Source organism: Perognathus longimembris, chromosome 12, assembly GCF_023159225.1.
Source record: "Perognathus longimembris pacificus isolate PPM17 chromosome 12, ASM2315922v1, whole genome shotgun sequence".
NCBI classification, from domain to species: Eukaryota; Metazoa; Chordata; class Mammalia; order Rodentia; family Heteromyidae; genus Perognathus; species Perognathus longimembris.
The window spans coordinates 42,418,557-42,444,775 of record NC_063172.1 but is presented as its reverse complement, the minus strand read 5'-3'; positions in this window follow the sequence as shown (position 1 = coordinate 42,444,775).

The window sequence follows — 26,219 nt, the reverse complement described above, 5'->3', positions numbered from 1 at the left end:
TTGACATGATCAGATATATAGTATTTAGTATGTGTCCATCCATAGTTATAAGCCCAAAACAATAGTTTTTTTCCTTGTCTTCTAGTGATTCCTTGCTGTTGACATGTAGTATGCAATTGAAGTTACTTTTGGGTTTCATATGTGCAATTTCCAAATTCACCCATTTTTTCTAAATTTCACATTAGTTTAATCAGGGTATAATTTAAAAAAAAAAACAGACTAGGACTTATTTTATGTCTACAGAAAAGCAACCAAATGATATATTTTTTTTCATGTGTTGAGGATGTTAGGCTCCTCATACCTGTGTTGTTGATAAATTATTACAGAATTAACAATGAGACAAAGTGTAAGTTTTTTTTTTGTTTTTGTTTTTTTTTTTTGGCCAGTCCTGTGGCTTGGACTCAGGGCCTGAGCACTGTCCCTGGCTTCTTTTTGCTCAAGGCTAGCACTCTGCCACTTGAGCCACAGCGCCACTTCTGGCCGTTTTCTGTATATGTGGTGCTGGGGAATTGAACCCAGGGCCTCATGTATACGAGGCAGGCACTCTTGCCACTAGGCCATATTCCCAGCCCAAAGTGTAAGTTTTAAAACCTTGAATTATTTAGAGTTGTGTCTAATACAAAATAAAATGTAGTTGCACCTGCTTAAAGGAAAACTAATACATTCTGAGCTGAATATATTCAAAGAAATATTGGTAATCATTTTAGAAATGTTTTGAAACGTGCTATGAATTGAATGCATTTAGAAAACCAGGGTTTTTACAAATTGACAAGTAGTTTGCTCAAGATGTGATGGTACTTTTGAAGTTATGTGTTTTATAATGGTTATGTTCAATTTCTCTTTTATTTTTGACATCTGGAATCAAAGTCATGTTTGGATGAGAAAAGATATACTTACAAAGCAAGAAAATATAACAACTTAAAGAATTGTTATCAATTGATACTTTCATATGAACCTCTGGGGCTTGGGGCATGACTTCTAGAGTTCTCTGGGTCCATATTAATTAAACCTGAAATACAGAAGGTTTTTTTTTTTTTTTAATAAAAATCTCACTTTAATCACAGGAGAGACTCTAGATTTCTCATTCTCACTTGGAAATTTAAGTTTGTGTTCTGGAATCACTGAGAGAGATGAATCCAAACAGTTGGTCTGCTCAACTATAAATGGGCACACATAAGGAGAAAGATGATTAAGGAGAAAAATATCAAGAAAAAAGTATAATGTCATTAACCTGGTGAATAATGTTGTGATCAATTCATATATGTAAAATATAATGAAGAGGTATGTTTGAAGTTATTTGGCTTAAACTATAAGCATATTAGATAAAAATATAAAATACAACATGTTCTCTACTAGAAAATCTTTTGTCAGGAAATTGGGCCAAGAGTTCCTGGGTATTCACTGTACACCAAAAAGATGATGAAGAGATTGGAGAAGAAAAGAGAAGAGGAAGGGATTAACATGTATTAAATACCTGTGTCATGAGTCAAAAGTATTTGTGCATGCTTTCTATTTAACCTATATAACCCTGAGAACAACCCTTCTACAATATAGATTTAAAAAATCAAGTATTGATGGCATCTGCAAAAAAATTTTAACTGGAAACAAACAAATAAAAGGGAACAGAATTCATCCATGTTTACCCTGTTAGGTTGGGTCTTTGAGATGATTCTGAACCTGGTAGAGGCAGCAGCAAGACACCTACTATTACTTTCCTCATTTGTTAACTTCATGGAGCGACTAAATAATTACCTACATAATATAGGCTGAAATTTAAAAAAATCCATTATTTAATGGGTATTTTCCCTCTCAGGCATGACAAAAGTTTCTGGGGAGAATGAGATGTTTTTATTTTACTAAAAGACATGTTGGTGTTGTGAAAGGATGCAAATCATGACCATCACATAAAATTTCATTTTCTAAATTCCACATTTATTTCTAAATATGAGTAATAGAAATATGCACTGTCTTTCATTGCCAGCATATATATATATACATATACATATATATGTTGTAAATTAATGTTAAGCCTTAACTACACATACTGAGAGAAAATTCTATTCTCCTAATGTATTTGATTTGCCTTGATTCTGTTCATTTTCCTCCAATTAAATGTCAGGCTTTAACATTCTGCCACACTATTTTACAAGGAATGACAAATTATAAACAATTGCATTGATTTCATGATGCACAAAGAAACATAAATTATGGTTTGGAAATACTAAAGGCAAAACAAAAAGCAAAAGGAATGGGGGATGTGGCTCAAGTGATAGATCCTCTCAGCTACTAAGGCCCTGAGTTTAATATCCAGTAATGATTTTTAAAAAATGACTTAAAAATGATTACAAAAAGAGGACAAATGGGGGGGGGGGGAAGGAAAAGGGGGAGGGGGAGGGGGGATATGAGGGAGGAGGTAACAAACAGTATAAGAAATGTATTCAATGCCTAACATATGAAACTGTAACCTTTCTGTACATCAGTTTGACAAAAATTTTTAAAAAGAGGACATAAATTAAACAATTCTCTAAAAAGAAAAGAAAATTATTCAAGATGTACTTTTCCATCACAGTGAGGATATGCAGATGAAAAGATAAATAATACAAAAGGTTGTCTTACAAGACAACAAAGGAGGAAGGATCTTCTAAAAGTACAGATAAGATTTTCTTGGAGTAGGGGGATGAAGAGTTGAAGCACGAAGAACAGAGCAATAAGATGAGGAGATGTCCTTGAACTTGTATATTAACTAGTCTCTCTGCTGTGTTATCCAAATTGGAACCTCTACAAAATTAAATAGAACTTGACAATTTTCTCAGTTATGTTAGTCCTGGTCCTTGAAACTCAGGAACATAGGAATGTTAGCAGCTGTATGATGGTATGGCTTCTCCAAGCTACAGCAGATTCAGAAGAGAGAGATGAACATGTGAAGAATAGCACATATATAAAATTCCTTTAAGAGTTTTTCTTTTGAATAGGAACAGCTAGGTCAGTATTTGGGAGATTAATTTTTGATCAAGAAAGCATTTCTAATTAATTATTTCTTTATTCTCAAAGTGATGTACAGAGGGGTTACAGTTTCATACGTAAGGCAGTGAGTACATTTCTTATCAAAATTGTTACCATTTTTCTCCCTCCTTCCCTCCTCCCCACCATGAGTTTTACAGTTGGTTTACAGTATATGGTTTTGTAAGTATTGCTGTTGCATTGGTTCTCCTTTTACCCTGCCTCTCAATTTTGATACTCTCATTCCTTTTCTTAGTTCCTGTAAACATATATAAAATATCCAGGGTCCCAAAATCAGTTAACAGTGACATCAGGGATAAAACCATGGGGAAGAAAGACAAAAGAAAAAGGGATAAATTCACATGGTACATTGAAAATAACAACGTCAATGGCAAATCACTTACTTTTGTAACTTGGCACTCACACAACTGCCCCCTTAATAAATGAGCTAAAGACCTATAAAGAGACTTCACTGAAGAAGAAATGAGAATGGCCAAGAGACACAAAAAGAAGTGCTCAATATCACTGGCTATAAAAGAAATGCAAATAAAAACAACATTGAGATTCCACCTCACCCCAGTAAGAATGTCCTTTATCAAAAAAACTAACAATAACAGATATTGGAGAAGATGTGGGCAAAAGGGAACCCTACTACACTGTTGGTGGGAGTGTAAAGTTCAATCACTCTGGAAGCAGTATAGAGGTTTCTCAAAAGGTCAAACATAGAACTTCTCTTTAACCCAACAGCCCCACTTTTTGGCATCTACCGAAAAGATTACAGGCAAGACCACACTAAAGCCACCAGCACAACTATATCCATCACAGCACAATTTGTCATCGCTAAAATATGGAACCATCTCAGATGCCCTTCAGTAGATGACTGGATCAAGAAAATATTGTATACATACAAAATGGAATTCTAAGCCTCTATCAGAAAGAATGACACTGCTCCATTCATAAAGAAATAGAAGGACTTGGAAAAAATTATACTAAGTGAAGGGAACCAGACCTAAAGAAACATGGATTCTATGGTTTCCCTCATTGGTAATAATTAGTACATTTCTAGGATAGTCCTCATAGATCACAATAGCTCAATAGCTATGTACAAATGAACACATAAGATGATGCTAAGAGAAAGTATTTTTTAAGAAATTCCTTTTCATTTCTTTATTGTTAAGGGGATATACGTACAGAGGGATTAGTTTCATAGGTAAAGCAGTGTGTACATGTTTAACCATTAAAAATTTACATTTCATTATAAGATAGATTATAGCAATTCAATATGTATATGATACGAAATAAAATTAATGTTTTAAAATTTTATTACTTCAAACTTCCTTTGTCTGGAAATTTCAAACTCTCCTGGGAATTTTGAGATTCAGCAGATTATTTTCATCAAGAGTTTCCCTACTGTATTATAGAAAACACTAAAATTTTCCCACTTCTTCTCTTGTGGATTTTTGTGCTTTTATTGAATGGCCTTCCCAATGTCTGCTGTCTGTTCTTCTGTGAGACTGGCTCATTATTTAAAAAATGAGTGAGAACATGTGGTATTTACTTTTCAGAGTATTTATGTGGCATATATACCTTTCTTTCTGAGAGAAAAAAATGACAAGATATAAGAAAAAGCCAAAATAAACAAGAAACCTCAGTGATTTTCCATGGTAGAATTTAGGCCCCAGTTCAGTTTTAGTTTCCTTAAATGTAGAAATTTTTGTGTTAAATACTTTGCTCAGAGTGGGAAGGACATTGACTCTAACTTCATTTAGGGTGTTGCTGAAGATACAACTGAGGGATAATACATCAAATGATGTTCAGCATACTGGAGCCAAAAGACAATTAACCTTATTGATCAAGATTCTCTGTACTCATAAACTTACATGTTGAATGGTAACTCCTTTGTACAACTGAAAAAATAAAAATAAAATTGAAAAAAAAAGAATGACTACCTCAATGGACTATGGAATCTACTTGGTATAACTGAATATCATGGAGCGAATTCAAACTGAAAAAATGTATCTGAATTTTAAAGTCTTTAGTCTTGAATTATATCTCTCATTTTATCGGGGTATAAAAAAGGAAACTTGCCAATTTAAAATAATTTCTATTAAAAATAGCTTTACTAAGAGTTACTATTTCAATTGGTTCAAAGCACAAATTTCTTTTCTTTTTTTTTAGAAAAGTTTATTGTAAAGATGATATACACAGGGGACACAGTTACATAAATCAGGTAATGAGTACATTTCATTTTAAACAGCATGATCCCTCTCTCATTTTCTCCCAGCTTTTCCTCCCAACCCTACTCCACCCAAGTTGTATAGTTAATTTCTTACAGTGTCTAGTGAGAATCATTGCTGTATTAGTTCATTCTTTGCCCTAGCATTTCTGAGGTTCCCCTTCCCTTCTCCAAATCAGATAAACTTACATACAAGACAAAGGGTACAGAAATTAAAAAAAATAGCAACAAAAGAGGGAAAAGATGGAAAAAAGAACCTCAAACACTACAATAGAAAACCTATTGTTTTTATTTCTTGGAGTTCATTTCAATAAGCATCATTTTATATGATGATAAGCAAATAGCTGTTTGTACCTTTGTGATCCTCTCCTAAGAATGTCCTCTTTGGTCTCACTGTATGAATGTTTAGAGACCTGTTTAATTTATCTTGATGAAGTGTAATTTTTTTTGGTCTTTTACTATCAATTGGGTTTACCTGTAGATTTATAAGAATGTTCTAATTATTACAAATGAGGAAGTCCATATAACCTATGTTTTTAAAGTCTGGCTTATGTAATGTCATTTTTCCCATGTCTTTCCATTTCCTTATGAATGGGGAAATATCATTCTTTCTGATGGAAATGTGAAATTCTATTGTGTATAGATACCACATTTTCTCTACCCATTCATCCACTGAGGTGCATTTGGGTTGATTTTACATCTTAGCTATGGTAAACAATGCTGCAATTAATATGTTTGTGCTGGTGGCCTTAGTTTAGCCTTGTTTGTGGTCATTTGATTAAATGCTCAGTAGTAGGGTTAAAATTCTTCCTGTTGATGCTTCTCTTTAGCTCTAGGAGTCTTACCTTTATATTTCTTTCAGTGATAGCTGTTTTGTAGATGAATTTCATATTACCTAGGTGGGAGATGAAGAAACTTATATTCTCTTTCTCTTGTTTTCACATAATTCTATTAGTAGCTGGAAATAATTCAGTATCTTGTTTAAACAGCAACTCCAACCATGTCATAGCATCCAAGAATAATATTATTAAAATGAGAAGATGATATATAGGAAGAAAATAGAGAGATGAGTGAATTAATAGTCCCAATGTTGTAGGAAAATGAATGTATCAAAAATGTACTGGAAGGACAGTAATGAAGAATGAATTGGAATGATTGGAACTTTTTGTTGTGCTGAGAATTAAATGCAGGGCCATGCACATGCTAGGAAAACACATTAGTACAGGCCATTAGTCTTCATCTCTACTCCAGGCTGACTTCAAACTTATGATTCTTCTGCCTCAGCATTCTGAATTCTAGGATTACATGTCTACACCAGCACAGTAGCTTGATAATGTAATTTAGTATTCCAAAATAGAGAACTTTTCACAGTTGATCACATTCACAGTAGGCTAAAAGGAGTAGTTAGATGATGTAAATGGAGGTAAAGTTTTCACAGGTAATGACGCAAGACTGGTGTGTTATTTATTATTAGCACTAACCTTAAATCATCTCAACAGCACAGGTATTGGAATGGAGAGAAAAACCATAATCTAAAATATTGAGTTAATAATACAAGTACTACACACAAAATGGCAGAGGTAAATGGACTTGAAATGTCTTTAAAACACTCAGATCATTATCAAATGACATCATTGAAGGGAACAAATTTAGTGTAGATGATTTTAAGAGAATTTAGTGTAGATAATTTTAAGAGACATACTTCAAGGAGAAATTTATAGGGAGAAGATTGTAATTATTCTTAGAATCTTCATGTCAGGATTTGAGAGTCATTCTGGAAGTTTTCTCACTGGCCCCTAAATGGTACCTGACCATAGATAAGTGTGTGTATTTATCACTATATATGTGAAAAGGGATGGGAGGAAATGATGGGCTGTTAAGAAGGTGTCAATATACTATTCCCTCTCTAATCGCAGACCCCCAATCTGGTAGCATAGCAAGATTTTGTGTTACCTTTGTTACTGCCAATAGCTATGTCTACTCTTTGTTGACATTTGCATAGCTGAATGGTGAAGTTAGTTACAAATAGCAGCTACTGTTATTAATTTCTTATATTTTGGTTACAAAAGAGATATACTAAAATGTCTTTGAACCAATGGATTTGGCTAAAAGTGTTTTCAAATTCCTTTCTCTTAGATGTGAAATGCAGGGAGTTGGGTCCTGTGAGGGAGAAGAAAGGGGAGTCTTAGTTAATTATTGGCTAAATATAAACAGAAATGTCCCTAACATTTACTGTTTAATTGTGATTAAATAGGCATATATTTAGTCTAATTAGTCAGTGATTCAATTACTGAGAATTATTTCATTAATGCAGTTTTGAATACCAGAAGGTTTGGTAGATTTTTATCAATCATAATATATTTACATGTAAGACTGTTTTTCTTGTTTTTTTTTTCAGAAAGAATTCAAGAGTTTACACTTGTAATAAAGCGCTATGTTATGCCAAGCAACCATTTAAAAATATATCAACCGAAGTGTTCTAATGAATTCAAAGAGTTACCATGTGGTCTCTTTATTTACAGTCACTACAATTTATGCCATTCTCAGAAATTATACCTTATTACCTGGCTTATTTTTCTTTAATGCTAAAGGTGTTACCTAATTATACCATAATTATGTATAATTTATCAAATAGAAATAAAGACAAAAGCAGTAATCAGATACTCTTCCTCCATTCATAGATATTCAGAGAGGGTATATCATGTAATTAGTTTACCAATGTTTACTCTAGAACAAGTAGAATAAAATTGTCATCATTTTTCCTTTCATCATCTGACAGCACATTTGGAATTCATTTGCATAGCTTTACAATGGAAGTCATTACCTTCATCACAGTTCTACTGTTGCACAGCAAGCAATGAAAAAGTAAAGTTTATAAAGAGGGTAGAGACAAGAAGATGGGTTCTTTGTTGAATTTATTATCCTTTTTTGAGGAGAGTCACACATATTACCATGGCATTCTTGCAGTCTGAAATTTAGTGAGTCCTCAAGAAAGCAAATGGTATTCACTCTCACTCAGAAAACAGAGTGCCAAGACACACTTAATAGAGGTAATGGCTAGAAAATTGAAGTTTAAAACTTGGCTACTCATGGAAAGAATAAAAGGATTAATGTCTTTGTATTCCTCAACTTTGGGTTGAGTGTACAGGGCTTGCTTTCTTCTAATCTAAAGTCTATGAAGACATATTGAATGGAAACTTTCTGGATCCAGCATGTATATATGTGGTTTGGAGAACATCAAAACTGAATTAGAAGCTATCTTTTTTTTTTTTTTTGGCCAGTCCTGGGCCTTGGACTCAGGGCCTGAGCACTGTCCCTGGCTTCTTCCCACTCAAGGCTAGCACTCTGCCACTTGAGCCACAGCGCCGCTTCTGGCCGTTTTCTGTATATGTGGTGCTGGGGAATCGAACCTAGGGCCTCGTGTATCCGAGGCAGGCACTCTTGCCACTAGGCTATATCCCCAGCCCAGAAGCTATCTTTTAAGTGACAGAATGAAAAGAAAATATACTTGGGAAGTGAACCACACCAATTATTACCTAAGGTGAATATATCCACTTTCCCTCTTTAATCAAGACTGTTCCATTCTTCTGCAGCACACAAATTTGATGGTTGTCAACTATCTTCCCACCTGACTAAGTTCAGAATAATTAAGTGGCTGAGTTTGGGATAGGGACCTATTACTTCACAATTACCCATCTTCCACTACAATCTTTTTTAATGTTCCATTTGAATCCACTTATTATCTTTAAAAGCGTGTGTAAGGGGGACAGATATATGTGACAAAAAGATATACAAGTAGATTCATTATAAGGAATTGAATCACATAGTTAGAGACTGGTAAGTCCTACTATCTCTTCTCTACAATGTGGAGATCCAAGAGAAGCTGGTGTTGTAACATTTGTCAGAGCCTTGAGGCCAAAGAACCAGGGGTGCCAGTGGTGTAAGTTCCAGCCTCAGCATAAGAAAGGGGATATGACGTGCTTTCCTCAAGCACAGAGGAAAGAAAACAAGGACAAATTCCTTGATTTTTTTTTATTTTGTTCTATGAAGGCTATTAATGGATTGGATAGTAGCTACCCATATTGGAGTGAACCATTGACTTTACTCATCCACCACCTCAAACAGTAATAATGTTTGCAAACACTCATAGATGCACCCAGAAACAATGTTTATTTGGATATGCATGGTTTTGTCAAACTGACACATTAAATCAATATACTGCATTTAAGTTTTAATCTCTAGTAATAAGCCGATCACTCCAAAGACCCTGGTCTAGGATTTATAATACTATTCACATTCTGTTAAGTTTTATTCCCTCAGGACAGAGGATAAAAGAAGACTATTTCTCTGAACAAATAACCTATTGATTTCATATTGATATTGGAGGCTTTCCATGGAATGAACTTTCTAGAATGGGGTGGGTTATAAACATATACAATGAAATACATATATGGTCTACTTCATATTATGCCCTAGTAGTTGTCTGGTTTATGTGGCTTATATATAAATATATAGAATGAAAATATAATTATAGACTGTATATATCAAATATGCAGTATTCCCATATTTGAAAGGAAAAGATGAATACATTATATGTCTTTTATTACTATGTGATATGGTATTAAGGAGACAGATATTGAATACAAAATTTACTCAAGGAAGACATTTGAAAACATTTAACTACCATTTAACAATTTTTAATAGCTGTACTCTGCATATCTATCTACAGATAAATATACATATATCTCTCTATATCCATATATTTATACATGTTTATGTATAACTATATCTATGTATACATCTCTATATGTATAATTATCTGTATCTATATCTATCTATATTTCTATCTATCTATATATGCACAGAGAAAGATCTCTATATAGATAGAAAGATAGATATAGAAAGATAGATTATAGATATGTATGGCAAAAACTAAAAATATATCTACACAGATATTGATATACATATCAATACATGTGTACACACAAAATGAATCAGATTATTTTTGGCAGTATTGCTACTTGAATTTAGGGTACTGAGCTTGCTAGGTAGGGGCTTTACCACTTAGGCTGCTCTATCAGTTAATTATTCAGAATTTCTTTTTGGAGCCACTATTATTTTAGATGAAATAATTATTCCATTGTAATTTATTATTCAATAGTACTGTGTAAGTTTTGAGTAGAAATTTTAGTTTCTAAGGAAGACTTAAAATGGTATTTAAAAATCAAACAGGCCATATGTCTACACACTGATTGTATGCTCAGAGCAAGGAAATTAGCATTTCTTGTCTGTGGTTATCAGTTGTTTTTTATTTCCCTGGAAGAAACATGAATTATTCTGTTTCTCAAAATCTTGACTATATAATTACTGGGTTTTAGGACTGAGTAGTAGGGACAATATTCTTCCACAAGGAGTTATCAGTTACCTATCTCTCTTGATAGAATAAATCCTTCTTCTTTATTTTTATAAGCATCAGAGTTATGCAGACGTATTTCATAGCAGAAGCACTTCATTGCAGAAGCAATAAACACACACACATAATTAGATAATCACTTGTTAGTTCAATCTGTAATTTTTTTATTTGTATGTGTTTCATTAGGACAAAGGAACTTAAATGTGTACAAAGCAATGCCAGTCTAGGAAAAGTGCTTGTTCAGGGAGGAGCGGGGAGGGACTTGTGCAGGAAGTGCTTGTGCAGGAAGGAGAGTGGGGAGGGACTCAGAATGCCCTTTAGCATCAGAAGGGCTGGGATCTGTGTAGTGTTTCAGTGCTTCATCTAAAGCATCAAGTTAAAAATAAGAGTGTTTAAGGGTAGTTCACTAATACCCACTCTGTTCCCTCTACCATTATTCACTTTTATTAAAATTCTTTTCTTCTGTTTGGTTACTTTTGTTACGCTAATGTTACCAAGGTGTGGATTTTTTTTTTTTTTTTTGCCAGTCCTGGGCCTTGGACTCAGGGTCTTGGCTTCTTCTTGCTCAAGGCTAGCACTCTGCCACTTGAGCCACAGCACCACTTCTGGCCATTTTCTATATATGTGGTGCTAGGGAATTGAACCCAGGGTTTCATGTATATGAGGCAAGCACTTTTGCCACTAGGCCATATTCCCAGCCCCAAGGTGCAGATTATTTTATATTTTGTCTTGGAGTCATTATTATATCTTTGATATATTGGACATGAGTCAAATTTAAAAGTTTGTAAAAATATATGTAGTCCATACTGTTTCACAACTATTATTTCCCCCTTTGTCAAGTTTGATAAACTGTATATTTTGGAAATAATCACATGTCCTGTATTACTGTCTGAGTTTTGTTCACTGACAGGCTCAAAACTCATCTATATTCTTTTATTTTGGTGCAGTATGTCCTCATGAAGATTTACTTTTCCAAATCTATTCATTGTAAAACTCTTAAAATCTTTTTGGATCTTCTTATTAGTTTTGCAATGTTTGCAACTAGAATGTTGATGTGTTTTTTTTCCATGGAGAAACTTGAACTCGTTAACTGATTACATATGAGCATCTATAATTGATGAAATGATATCTGAAAATTATAACTAAATAATTATAAGGGCCCAATTTTGAGGGCTAAGAATATATCACCCAGATTTATGTCTATATCATATTTATATATTTATATTTGCATATTCATATATTTATCTCTATTTCTGTTTATAACATACCCATATGTTCTTATTCATCAAATTTATATTAGAATCTCATGAGAGAATATTGTGCATTCTTCAAGTAATTTGGTCACCAATATGTGAAATGGCATACCCAAGATCATAGAGTTAGTAAGTGGCTATGTCTGGATTTAAATACCTGGAGTAAACAACCAGGAACTTAATCATTTGTAGTCTATTACCCAAATCAATTTTAGCATTGCAATGTATAGCTTTTTGTTGTTTTCCTCTTCTTTTTTGGAAGATTTTAGCATATTCTCCTGTTAAATACAGTATTTTGTTTGTTTTGTTTTGCCAGTCCTGGGGCTTAGACTCAGGGCCTGAACACTGTCCCTTGCTTCTTTTTGCTCAAACCTAGCACTCTACCACTTGAGCCACAGCGCCACTTCTGGCCTTTTCTGTATATGTGGCACTGAGGAATCGAATCCAGGGCTTCATGTATAAGAGGCAAGCACTTTTGCCACTAGATGCGAACATAATGGAATTCTATTCTTCCATTAGAAAGAATGACATTGAATCATTTGTAAGAAAATGGAAAGACTTGGAAATTATTATGTTAAGTGAAGTAAGCCAGACCCAGTTAAAAACAGGTTGCACATTTTCCCTCATTAGTAAGAACTAGACTTTGCCTAACAATCTAGGATTAGGCACACTGGGTGGCACCTAGCATTTATAAGTGAATTAACTGAAGTATAATAGAATCTATGAAAAATTCAAATAGTGTAATTCTGTACAAAGACTAAGTCATAGCCTAACAAAATGAGTGATAGGAAATGGGTACTTGCAAAAGAGGAAGGATGTCAAAGTGGAGAGAGATAGAAGAATGAATGGGGGAGATGAACAGAATGTAAGCAAGAATGTATTGTTTATGCTTTGGGACTGAGAAAAATTAATAAGGACTGGTTGCAAGGGAAAAGGGATGACATAGATCAAGATGCATTGTATAAATACTTACATGACAATATGTTGTAAAGTAACTGTACAACTGGGGGGGATCGAGGAAGAGGAAAGGTGGGAGAAAAATGAGGGAGGAAAAACATGTTTGAGAAGAAATTTTCTCATTACTTTACATATATGTCTGTAACCCCTTTGTACATCACCTTGACAATAATTGTCTTAAACTTTAAGATGTGTTTCATCTCCATCGCATCATCATCATCATCATCATCAATTTCCCTTGCAAATATTAGTTTTCTACTGCACTAAAACAAATTATTTAAAATTTTATTACTTAAAACAATGTGTCTTTATTGCCTCAGAGGCTTTTTTTTGTTGTTGTTGTTCTATTAGTGTCTCAGAAGGTAAGATTCAAGATGTTAGTAGGGTTAGGTATTGTGAATGAGTCCATAGAGGAAATCCAGCATTTTGCTCATTCAGGTTGATCATTATTGGCAGAATTCAGTTCCATGTGACTATACAACTGATGTCCCTATTTTCTTCTAGCTGTCAGCCTGGGGCTGTTCTTAGTTTCTACTAACGGTTCCTTTACACACAGTTCTACTCCGTGTGGAAAATAGCAATTACCGAAACCCCCCTTATGGTTCCAAATGTCTCAATTCCTCTCCAATTACCAGCCAGAAAAAAATGCTGTATTGTGAAAGACTCATACCTTTATATATGAATAGATCTAGATAATATCTCTCCTGTTGACATAAAGATATCTGATTAACAATGTCAATTGTAAATGAAAAATTCCCTTTGTACAAATGATAACATGTAATCATTAGTCTTACTATTTTCACTGTGAAATGTGATATTTTGACAACAACATATATTTCTATTTCATTTTATTTGTTTTTTTGTTCCCTTCCAATCACATGTTGGATCTCTTCTGACACATTGGATGTAATATATTTTATTTATTCCTCTTTTATATTTCTTGTCTTTCTGTCTTTTTCTTTTATATTTTAGGGGTAGATTTTAATAGATTTCTGCTACTCCTTTTTTCTAGTTCTTTTCATTTTCTTTATTAGAAAAGCACTTCTTGTAAAGCTGAATATAATATGCATTTGAAAATATGAAATATAATTTTAAGTTTACCTATATTATAGCATGTATACGTAATTTATAGTCTTTCATATTACATATTTATATATCTATATGTAATGTATCACACTCAATCACACTCCCTTACTCTGATACTTTTGTGTACTAGTTAAGAAACCCAGCAACCCCACTTTTGGGTATTTATCCAAAAAACCACAAACAAAATCACAGTAAAGCCACCAGCACAACAATGTTCATTACAGCGCAATTTGTCATAGTGAGAATCTGGAACCAACCCAGATGCCCCTCCATAGACGAATGGATCAAGAAAATGTGGTACATATACACAATGGAATTTTATGCCTCTATCAGAAAGAATGACATTGCCCCATTTGTAAGGAAATGGAAGGACTTGGAAAAAATTATACTAAGTGAAGTGAGCCAGACCCAAAGAAACATGGACTCTATGGTCTCCCTTATTGGGAATAATTAGCACAGGATTAGGCAAGCCACAGCAGAGGATCACAAGAGCCCAATAGCTATACGCTTATGATCACATAAGATGATCCTAAGTGAAATTAACTCCATTTTATGGAAATGATTGTTATAACACAGTTGTAACTACTTTCAACATCCCATGTGTATCTGTAGTTTATACTGTTGATGATGTTCTTGTATCACCTTCTTGGATTGTACCTACACTATCTCTGTAATCTTATCTGAGTATATTGGAAACCGTGTATACTGGTATTAGAATTAGGAAATTGAGAGGGAATACCAAAATTGAGAGAAAAAGGGTAAATTAAGAGAAACAACAACAAAAGCAATACTTGCAAAACTGTATGGTGTAAGCGAACTGAACACCTCAGGGGGGGAAAGGGGGAGGAGGGAGGGGGGTATGAGGGACAAGGTAACAAACAGTACAAGAAATGTATCCAATGCCTAATGTATGAAACTGTAACCTCTCTGTACATCAGTTTTATAATAAAAAATTAAAAAAAGAAAGATATTATTAGCTCATTTTCCCAACAAATAATTTCAGTTTTCTTTTTTCATTTCTCAACACTTATTTAATTTTTTTGATAAGGTGTTTTGAAATAATAGAACTATAACAATTTCCTTTTTATCTACACACACATATTTTCTTCATTAGTAACATGGTTTACTGGTCAATAAGGTCTCAATCTGATTGTTGCTTTGATATTTAAAGTAGCCTAAACTTTCATGAGGAAATATGTCCACAAAAATTTTAAATATATTTTTGAAAAAAATTTCTTTAAATATTTTCTAGAATCACATTGACATTGCATTGATAATATTTCTCAAGTGTATCTTTATTCCATTAAATTATGACAACCTCTTTTCAGTTATTTATTACTTTTTTCCTGTATGATGTTTCTATTTATTCTAAAAACTCATTACAGTGAGGCTGTGATGGGCCAATGACATGCCAAGGGCCTCTGTCTCTCAGATGGTGACATTTAATAAGTGGGTTATTATGAGCAGGATGAAACTGTTGCCTCCAACACCATGTCATCATCCATTATGACAATCAATCCTTGTTATTCTTTTTCAACACAGGGTCCTGTGACACTAACGTTCTTAAAGAGCTCACATCTATTGAATGACTTTTATCATCTATGGACCATATCCAAATTCCTTCAAGGCAAGAGAGGCCAGTGCCTTCTTTGCCAGCATCAAATATGTTCACTCTTTTCAATACTCCACAAATTCTATAAATTTATATTCTCTAGAAAAAAATCTGAGCAAAATAAAACAAAGGACAACAAAATGTACATGTTATCCCTTAATGCTCTTACATATGCTTGAAATGCCTGCTTGCTTTCACTCGTTTCCCAGGTATGCCTTTAAGAGCTCATCTCCAGATTCACTTTCTCTATGAAAATTTCCTGAGGTACTTCTTCCATATGCTTCTATATTCCCTTAAGTTCCAAAAAAATACCTATTCTAAAACACCTGGCACATTAAAATTCAACCACTTTTTAACATGTTTGTTTACTCAACTAAATTGACGTTATTGAAGACCAGAGATGAGCTATTTATTTCTTCTAATTCTGCATCTTGCTCAGTCCCTGGCATAAAAGGCACTTACTGCAAGTTTGATAAATAGATAAGAGATGAATGGCAAAATTTGCATGTTTTAAGAAATAATTGCTTTGGATGCACCATTAGTCTTACTCTTACTCTCATCTCAATGCCAGTAGTTTGAAGATGTTTGAAAGACTTGAATTTTCTGACCCTGGGAGTCTTCTAATTTCAACACGAAAGATTAGAAAACATTGTCATAAATTGTGCCTTAGATTTATTTTGTATGTTCCTAAGATTGGAGGAATACAGGGAGAGTTTTGTGGAAATTCAAAGTGAATTTGCAGGACATCTCATTTGTAACTTGTAAATGAGAACATTTTGTTTATCTTCTTCTAGCTCACTAAGAAAAAGAAAAAACAAAATCACAGTGGGAAAAATAGATACTGTATTTTAAGTCACAACAAACAAAACTAATAAACAGCACACCACAGAGACCTGTCAGCTGAAAGGAAGACACAACATCCATTTCATAAACAATTCACTAGTGTGTCAATAGTCAGTCTGACAAGGAAAGTGAACAATATTTTTCAAGAAAGATCTATTTTCTTGAATAAATCTTGAGCTTTATTGACTGGGAATAAGGTTTGAGAAAATATGAGAAGGTCATATTTCCAGCATTAAATAAATACCTTTCTGTCAGTGAGATACACTTCCTTTGAAATTAGAAAATTATTTTAGTATCATTAAGTATTTTCCTACAAAAGGACACTGGAATAAATGTCATATGAAAGACTTCTCTTTTGAATGAAGAAAACAATTAGATATGGTGAGAGTAATTGGGCTATTATAATTGTATTCATATTAACACTGTGATTTCAGATAGAAGAAAGGAAACCCATAAATGTAAAAACAGATTATGATTATTGACATATTAGAGGACCACAGATGTGATTACCATCTAAGTAAGTTAAAATGCATTTTAATTTTTATAGAAGTGATCTAAGTAAACTTTTTATTTAATGCAATGTTTGTTATACTTTTGAGTTCTCGAAAAGCATAGCATCAACTTCTGATTTAGGAATAGTTTATTTGGGAAATGCTTCCAGAGTGCTTGAGTGAAGCATTGAAGAAAATGAGACAATGGGCTTGGGATGATTATTACATCAGGCACATGATCATCTACTTGTGGGGACTCCCTGGAAACCACGTGGAAGGAATATCAGAGGGTTTTCATCAGAAAATGTGAGTCTGGACATCTTTTTAGGGACACCTATCACACTGACTGAAGAGCTTCTGAATACATTAATCCACTGCTATGTACTGTGCCTGCAAAAGATGCTAGTGGGAGCTCAAGGTACATGGTATACAAGAACTGTGCACAATAGCAATAACTAAAGATAGAGATGCCTGAAAGGATGAGGTAATAATGGTGTCTAATATATACATGACTCACATTCCACTTGTCATTTCTCCTGCAGCATTTTAAAATAAGATGTCTTTTGTTAAAATTTAATTGCTTTAAGAGATAAGAAATAACCAGAAATCAATAAGCCAATGCTGAAGAAATAAAAAAAAGTTGACACAATTTTAGCAGTCATGATGCTCACTACATGATACATTCTGTCATTTGGTGCTACTGCTGTTTGTAACAAGCTGGAACCAATTCACCATAATTGTGAAGATGTCATTCCTATGTAGATCCCTTATGATTCTTCATACTTTAAAAAAAAAAACAACAACTTTGAATTAATGAAGTGAAAAAGAAATCCTCAGATATTTAAAAGAGTATCTCTGCTATCCCACATTGCATTTCAGATAGAACAGATCTTCTTCTAGGATTGTAACAAATTTCTCCTTTTCCCTTTTCTTGTTGCTACTAAGAGATATCTTAAATTCTCCAAAAACACCATACTTGAATTTTAACTTATAGTTTCTCTTAGTAAATACCTCTGTTATTCTGAATAAAATTTCAGTAAAATATATATGAACAGAAGGAGCTTACTATATCCTAGGCACTGTGCTAGTGAGATGGACTATATTAGCATATCGAACCTTCACTGAGACTCTGTAAACTAAGCAGGCACAGTGATATTAAAGAGCCTCCTAGTGGAGGTAATGAGTTTGTGAGACCCTTGTAGTACTAGTAAGTTATAACAAAGCAAACAGGCTTAGGACTCTCAGAAAGTAGAGTTGATCAACCATGTCATATTGAAAGTAATTTTCTGATTACTTCAAGACTTGACAAATTTGAAGTTTACATTGAGATTTAGATTGAGAAGGAAATGGCTACTTTCTTGGGAAAGTTTCTTTCCCACTCGCTTTAGGAAAGAGTGGAAATTATTTCATGTCTAGAAAACTGGGCAATCAGACACAAATCTCAGATAACTATTAGATAGTAGTAATTCATGCAAAGATTTATGCTTGTCCTATAGTTCTATCATGTGAGAGATTTACTACTGAACTATTGATGTAAATCAACATGGTCCACAAAAGGAAAGTTTTATTATTTTTGACAATACCACCTCCACAGCTGTAGATGAAAATCTGAACTGGAAAGTAATTTCAAAATTACATAGGTTTCTATTATATATATGTATAAATATATAAAAATGAAGAATCTTCTTAAAATTCTTAAAATCTGTTCCTCTGACCATTTTGCCATGATAAAATTCAGAAAAACAGAAATCCAACTCTGGGAGCCAAACATACCTGCTTGCGACTTCTAGTTACAGGTGGGAGAGAACGTATTTTCTTGAGAGCTTGTTTGGAGGTTCTAGCAGGGGAGCACAGCTACTCGTATATCCTTGACCGAGGACCAGTCCTCCTCTATCGGGGGATGGTCGTCCTCTTCCACCGAGCACGCAGCTTCTGGAGGGACATATGTGGAGCCATGAGGGAGGAAGGAGACACCCGCGTAGCTAGCCAGATCAGCCAAATCAACCCTGGCGATCAATGGGGTGACAGATGTCGCAGCCAGATCGCCCTTACATCCCTTATTTTCTTTTAAGCAGATTTGCATATAAATTTCTCAATGTGGCGATGGAACTAAATTTCAAAAACATGATGGATAAATGCACTAAATCTGGGAGCCTTGAATTTTAGTTTATTTAATATCATAGGGAAGGAAAACCAAGACTTTTTCAATATTGCATATTTATGAACAACTGAAAAAATTCCCAGGAATAAGTCTCACAGAAAAATAAGTGAATGATAAAGATATCTAGAATTGAAAGACAAAACTATAGTGAAGAAAAATAGCAAAAAATAACAGTCTATTCACATTCAGACTTGGAAAAAATATAAATGCTGAGCATTTACTATGTCAAAGCAATAAAAGAGAAAAATTTGGACTAAAGCATGTTATAAAATTTAACAATCTAAATGCTAAAATTCTTAGCAAGTTAAAATTGAAGTAAAATAAGGAAATGTAAGGACTTGGAAAAAATTATACTAAGTGAATTGAGCCAGACCCAAAGAAACACAGATTCTATGGTTTCCATCATGAGGAATAATTAGTACATGTTTAGGCTAGTCATAGCAGAAGATCACAATAGCCCAATAGCTATGCCCTTATGAACACATAAAATGATGCTAAGTGAAATGAACTCCACATGGAAACAAGTGTTATATTATTGTTGTAATTATTTTCAACATGACATGTGAAAACATAACTTTTTTTTGTTTCTCTCATATTCCCTTCCTGTGGTTGTATCCTCGTTATCACTCTATCTCATCTGAGTACTCTGGATTCTCTACATACATGTATCAGAACTAGGGAAGGGAAAGGGAATATCAAAATGGAAAGACAAAGGATAAAAAGACAAATGACTCCAAAAGCAATACTTACAAAACCATTTGTTGTAAACCAACTGTACAACTCATGGGGGGAGAGGGAAAGGAGGAGGGGAGAAGAGGGGAAAAATTAGGGAGGAGGTAACAAGTTGAAGAAGAAATGTACTCACTGCCTTAATATGAAACTGTAACTCCTCTGTACTTCACTTTGATAATAAAGGGAAAAATTGAAGTAAATTTAAAACACTGATGAGATGCATATTTCCTTAGATTTAAGTTCATCTACATATGACAGAAAAGTCAAGATTATACAGTTGAAATAAGAAAATTTATTTTCTTTCAAATAAGCTCAGGAGATTCCATAACTGTGATCATAGGACCAATACCTTTTTACTGTGTATCTTCATCTGGGGGATTGGAGGGAGGGAGAGGTAAGGAGAGGGGAGAGGGAGAGAAGGCCAGAGAAAGGGAAGGAGGGAAAAAGGGAGAGAGGGAGGGTGGAGAAAACCAATCTCTTTAAAGACATTATTGTGGCTCTATTAACTTGGCCTCATTCAAAATTATTCATGCAAAGACCCAACTTCAAGGATCATACATGGAGAATGAAAGCTTCAACACATGAATATTGGGGAGACACAAAATTCAGCTCATAGAAGTATTTTGAAGGTAAAATGTGTGACTTAGTAAATATTACCTAGCATTTTAACAAGTATAGTAGAAAAAGTAAAATGGTAAAGAATACATTTAAACAAAAACTGACTAAGACCAATTTAAGGACCTACTGTTAGTATTATAAAGAACTTGTCACTGTACAATTAGGCATGTGAAATAAATGAACATTGTAGAAATATGAAAGGAAGTAGGAACATTATCGTATTCATTAATGATATGATTATATATACTGAGAATCCACTATATCACTGTAGTAATTACTGGACTGAATGAGATAAGTAGTTAAATATAAAAATAGGAATACAAAACTAGAAATATAAAAATAGGAATGTAAGAATAGAAATAACTAAAAGTTACTTCTAGACAAAGAAAACAACCAGAAAACAATTAGAAATATAATTTAAAATTTACATTAAAGAGTGTAGGCTCAAAAAATCTAATTATATATATATGAAAGTTATGGTAAAAATCTTAAAATAGATGAAACGTAACAAAATAACCATAGAAATAAAAACTGATATTAGTTTTTATAAATCCAATCTAATAAAATTCATCCATTCAAAGAAATGTAAACAAAATTTTGAATAAAATTTTAAAATAAAATAAGATATTATTTTAGCATCAATATTAAGATAGTATTTCTACATTGCATAAAATTAAATGTAAGATGAATTAAAACTAAATAGGTAAGTAAAACTTACCTATTTTGACCAAAGTTAGGTAAATCTTGGAAATAAAGCACGTTTTTAAAACGAGTCAAGAGTATAAATACTTCTGCTTAAAAAGCCAGATGCCAGTGACTCATGTCTGTAAGCCTAGCTACTAAGGAGGCTGAGATCTGAGGATCGTGGTTTAAAGCCAGCTAGGACAGGAAAGTCTGTGAGACTCTTACTTCCAGTTAACCACCAGAAAACTGGAAGTAGGACTGTGGCTCAAGTGGAAGAGTGCTAGCCTTGAGCTGAAGAACTCAGGAACAGTGCCCAGGCCCAGAATTCAAGCCCCATTACTGATAAAAACAAACAAACAAACAAAAAAACATAAAAAAAACCACACACACCTCATTTAAGGACATAAGTTCATGGCAACAATTTAAAATAAACTGAAAATGAAAGGCTCTGCTAGAAAATAAGCACATAAAATAAGTAAGATTTTCCTACTTTTTATCAAAAATAATTTTGAGGGCTGGGGATATAGCCTAGTGGCAAGAGTGCCTGCCTCGGATACACGAGGCCCTAGGTTCGATTCCCCAGCACCACATATACAGAAAATGGCCAGAAGCGGCGCTGTGGCTCAAGTGGCAGAGTGCTAGCCTTGAGCGGGAAGAAGCCAGGGACAGTGCTCAGGCCCTGAGTCCAAGGCCCAGGACTGGCAAAAAAATAAATAAATAAAAATAATAATAATTTTGAAAATTACTAGTCAAAGGACTCCTTTGTATTTGTATTTCTCATTAAAATGATAAAATATGTGGCATAAATATCTTAAGGATTGGTATTTATTTTAGCTCATGATATAAAGTCCAATATGGCTGGGAAGGTGTGGCAGATCAGAGCTGTTCAGTTCATAATAGCCAAGAAGAAGAGAAAAAGGATGATACATCAAGGACTCAGAGCAAGCTAGAATTTTTTTTTTAAACTTCTTTTCTTATTTATTGTCAAAGTGATGTACAGAGAGGTTATAGTTTCATACGATAGGCATTGGATATATTTCTTGTACTGTTTGTTACCTCCTCCCTCATTCCCCCCACCCCCTCCTCATTTTCCTCTCCCCACCAATGAGTTGTTCAGTTGGTTTAAACCAAACAGTTTTGCAAGTACTGCTTTTGTAGTCGTTTGTCTTTTTATCCGGTGTCTCTCGATTTTGGTATTCCCTTTCACTTTCCTAGTTCTAATACCAGTATATACAATTTCAAATGTACTCAGATAAGATACAGTGATAGTGCAGTTACAACCACAGGAAGGGGATACAAGAGGATCATCAACAATAGAAGCTACGGTTTCACACAGCATGTTGAAAGTAATTACAACAGTGATATAACAGTCGTTTCAATAACATGGAGTTCATTTCCCTTAGCATTATCTTATACATTCATAGGGGAAGAGCTATTAGGCTCTTGTGATCCTTTGCTGTGACTAGCCTAAATCTGTGCTAACTATTCCATATGAGGGTGACCATAGAGTCCATGTTTCTTTGGGTCTGGCTCACTTCACTTAGTATAATTTTTTCCAAGTACTTCCATTTCCTTACAAATGGGGCAATGTCATTCTTTCTAACAGAGGCATAAATTTCCATTGTGTATATGTACCACATTTTCCTGATCCATTTGTCTACTGAGGGGCATCTGGGTTGGTTCCATATTTTAGCTATGACAAATTGTGCTGCCATGAACATTGTTGTGCTGGTGGCTTTAGTGTGTTCTTGTTTGTGGTCTTTTGGGTAGATGCCCCAAAGTGAGGCTGTTTGGTCATGGGGGAACTCTATGTTTAGCCTTCTGAGGAATTCTGAGGGTTCCCTTTTGGCCACATCCCTTCCAACATTACAAGCTAAAGTTTTTAAGGATACCCTGCTCTCGATAACCTATGACCTCTAAAGTCCCACCTTCCACTCTTTACCACATCTCAAAAATAAATTGATGAGATAGAGCCCTGAGGATCAATTACTTCCCAAAAGTTCATCAGTTGGCTACCAACTTCCCAATACATGATATTATGGGTGACATTTAAAATTCTAACTATGATACCTCCTGAAAAGTTATGAAAACACAAACAACATATTAATGCAATAAAATGATTAATGTTAAACATTATTTGTAAACTAAAGATTAATAAAATCAACAAGATTATTATTATAAAGTCATTGGTACAGCAGTTTTCAAAATATTCTCATTGTAAAGTTGATCAAGTTGTGATTAATAAGATTTCCTGTACTTTTTGTGCATCATCTTGTATTGTTAAATAACTACCACTAAATTAATATTTCTACTCCTTTGATAAATTCAGGGAAACTTATACTTTGTGTGAAGACATATGTATAGAAGTATTGCGAGTGGCATTTTTAATAGTATCACAAAACTAGATACAGTAATGTACACTGAGGTTACTGTTTCATACGTTAGGCCTTGGGTACATTTCTTGTACTGTTTGTTACCTCCTCCCTCATTCTGCCCTCCCCTCTCCCTCCCCGTCTCCCCCCTTGAGTTGTTCAGTTGTTTTATACCAAATCGTTTTGCAAGTATTGCTTTTGGAGTTGTTTGTCTTTTTGTCCTTTGCCTCTCAAGTTTGATATGTCATTTAACTTTCCTAGTTCTAATACAGTGTATAGAGTTTCCAGTGTACTCAGATGAGATACAGTGATAGTGCAGGTACAACCATGGCAAGGGGATACAAGAGGATCATCAACAATAGAAGCTACGGTTTCACATGGCATGTTGAAAGTAATTACAACAGTGATATAACACTCGTTCCAATAACATGGAGTTCATTTCACTTAGCATCATCTTATGCATTCATAAGGGCATAGCTATTAGGCTCTTGTGATCCTCTGCTGTGACTAGCCTAAATCTGTGCTAATTATTCCCTATGAGGGAGACCATAGAGTCCATGTTTCTTTGGGTCTGGCTCACTTCACTTAGAATAATTTTTTCCAAGTCCTTCCATTTCCTTACGAATGGGGCAATGTCATTCTTTCTGATAGAGGCATAAATTTCCATTGTGTATTTGTACCACCTTTTCCTGATCCATTCATCTACTGAGGAGGACCTTGGTTGGTTCCGTATTTTAGCTATGACAAATTGTGCTGTGATGAACATTGTTGTGCTGGTGGCTTTAGTGCGGTCTTGTTTGTGGTCTTTTGGGTAGATGCCCGAAAGTGGGGCTGCTGGGTCCTAGGGAGCTCTATATTTAGCCTTCTGAGGAATCTTCATACAGTTTTCCAGAGTGGCTGAACCAGTTTACATTCCCATCAACAATGAAGTAGGTTTCCCTTTTGGCCACATACCCTCCAACATTTATTATTGTTAGTTTTCTTGATAAAGGACATTCTTTGAAAATAAATAAGAAAAAGAAAATAAAAAAGAGAAAAAAGAGAAAAAGAGAGATCATAATACAGACAGTTATACCCAGGGAGAGGATGTTTAATGGAAAAACATGAAATAAAGACACTCCCCAAATGCCAAGCTGAGAGAAATTATTGCTACCAGACTTAAATCACAGAAAGTATTGAAGAAAGTTCTTTAGATAAAATGCAAGAAAACACAGAAATTAAATCTACATAATAAAACTGTCTGTAAAGGAGATTTTCTGTAAAGGCAGATACACTCAATGACAAAAAAAATTCATTATTACTGTTCTTCCTTTCTGTTAACTAATTAAAAAACAATCATATAAAAACAAAAAGAAAAGTAGATCCAGCCAAGTATACCAAGTCGCTAGAATAAATTGAGCTAGATGTTTACGATAGAATGCTATAGTGACTGTGTGATTAAATAAACTACAATCACAAGACAAATTTAACAAGCATAGTACAGTATTAAGTTGTAAAAACATTGTATGACTTTATTTCAATTAAAACAAATACAATGCTAATCAAACATAAATATTATCTACCCATATGTAATTTACATAAAAATAATAAGAAAATTACAAAATTCAAGGTGTTTACTTTTGGACTGATTATAGGTTGTGACATTCAGGAGTGATATACAGAGAATTCTAATACCTTTTTTTTTTTTGGCCAGTCCTAGGCCGTGAACTCAGAGCCTAAGCACTGTCCCTGGCTTCTTTTTTGCTCAAGGCTAGCACTCTGCCACTTGAGCCACAGCGCCACTTGTGGCCATTTTCTGTATATGTGGTGCTGAGTAATCGATCCCAGGGCCTCATGTATATGAGGCAAGCACTCTTGCCACTAGGCCATATTCCCAGCCCCTCTAATACCTATTTGTTTGTAAATATTTTAAAGCTGAGAATAGCACACAGGTTGATTTTATTCTGTTTCTCTGATATGAATAAATTAGTAAGAAAAAATGAGAAAATGAATCTGATAAATATGCAAATATCGACATAAAAATCAATAGTTTCAAAAGCTAATAAGAAAGTAGGATAAAGTACAAAACACACTACATAAAGCAACCTATATATGTATATACACACATACACATACATATGGAATGAAGCACAACGAGTATTGGCTAATGGAGGCTTGTGGTACTACTGAAGAATACAGTTAAAATCTTATGGGCAAAGAGAATCATGAGACATATACATACACATGTATATGTGTACAATGTATATGTGTACATATGTAAGTATGTTTTTGTATATTCTGGATGTGATAATGATGAGCCACACTTTTAATTTCTTTAGATAGAAATAAATTTTATTTAATAGTTGCTATTTAATAGTTGTTATTCAATAGTTGTTATTTAAAAGTTGCTAGTAAAGCAAGTTTTCTCACATAAATGCAAATAGAATAAGTAAAAATATTTAAACTGACATTGTATACCTTTTGGGTTTTGCTTCTTTATTTCAGCTTATTACTTTTTTTTCATGTATCCCTGTTAATAAGATCACAAGTAATAGGCATAGATACTAGAAAAGACAAATCTGCTGTTGTTAAAATCTATTTGCAAGAAATAAAGTTCTTGAACTTTCAAAAACAGAATATTTTGTTTTTTGAAAGACATGGATTCAAAGCAAGGAAAACTTCTATAGAGTAAATATAACCAGTCATGTGAAATACATTGAATAGAAAATAACCAGTGAGCTAACTTAAACTATTTTCTGGATAAGCTTTGATAAATTGAATA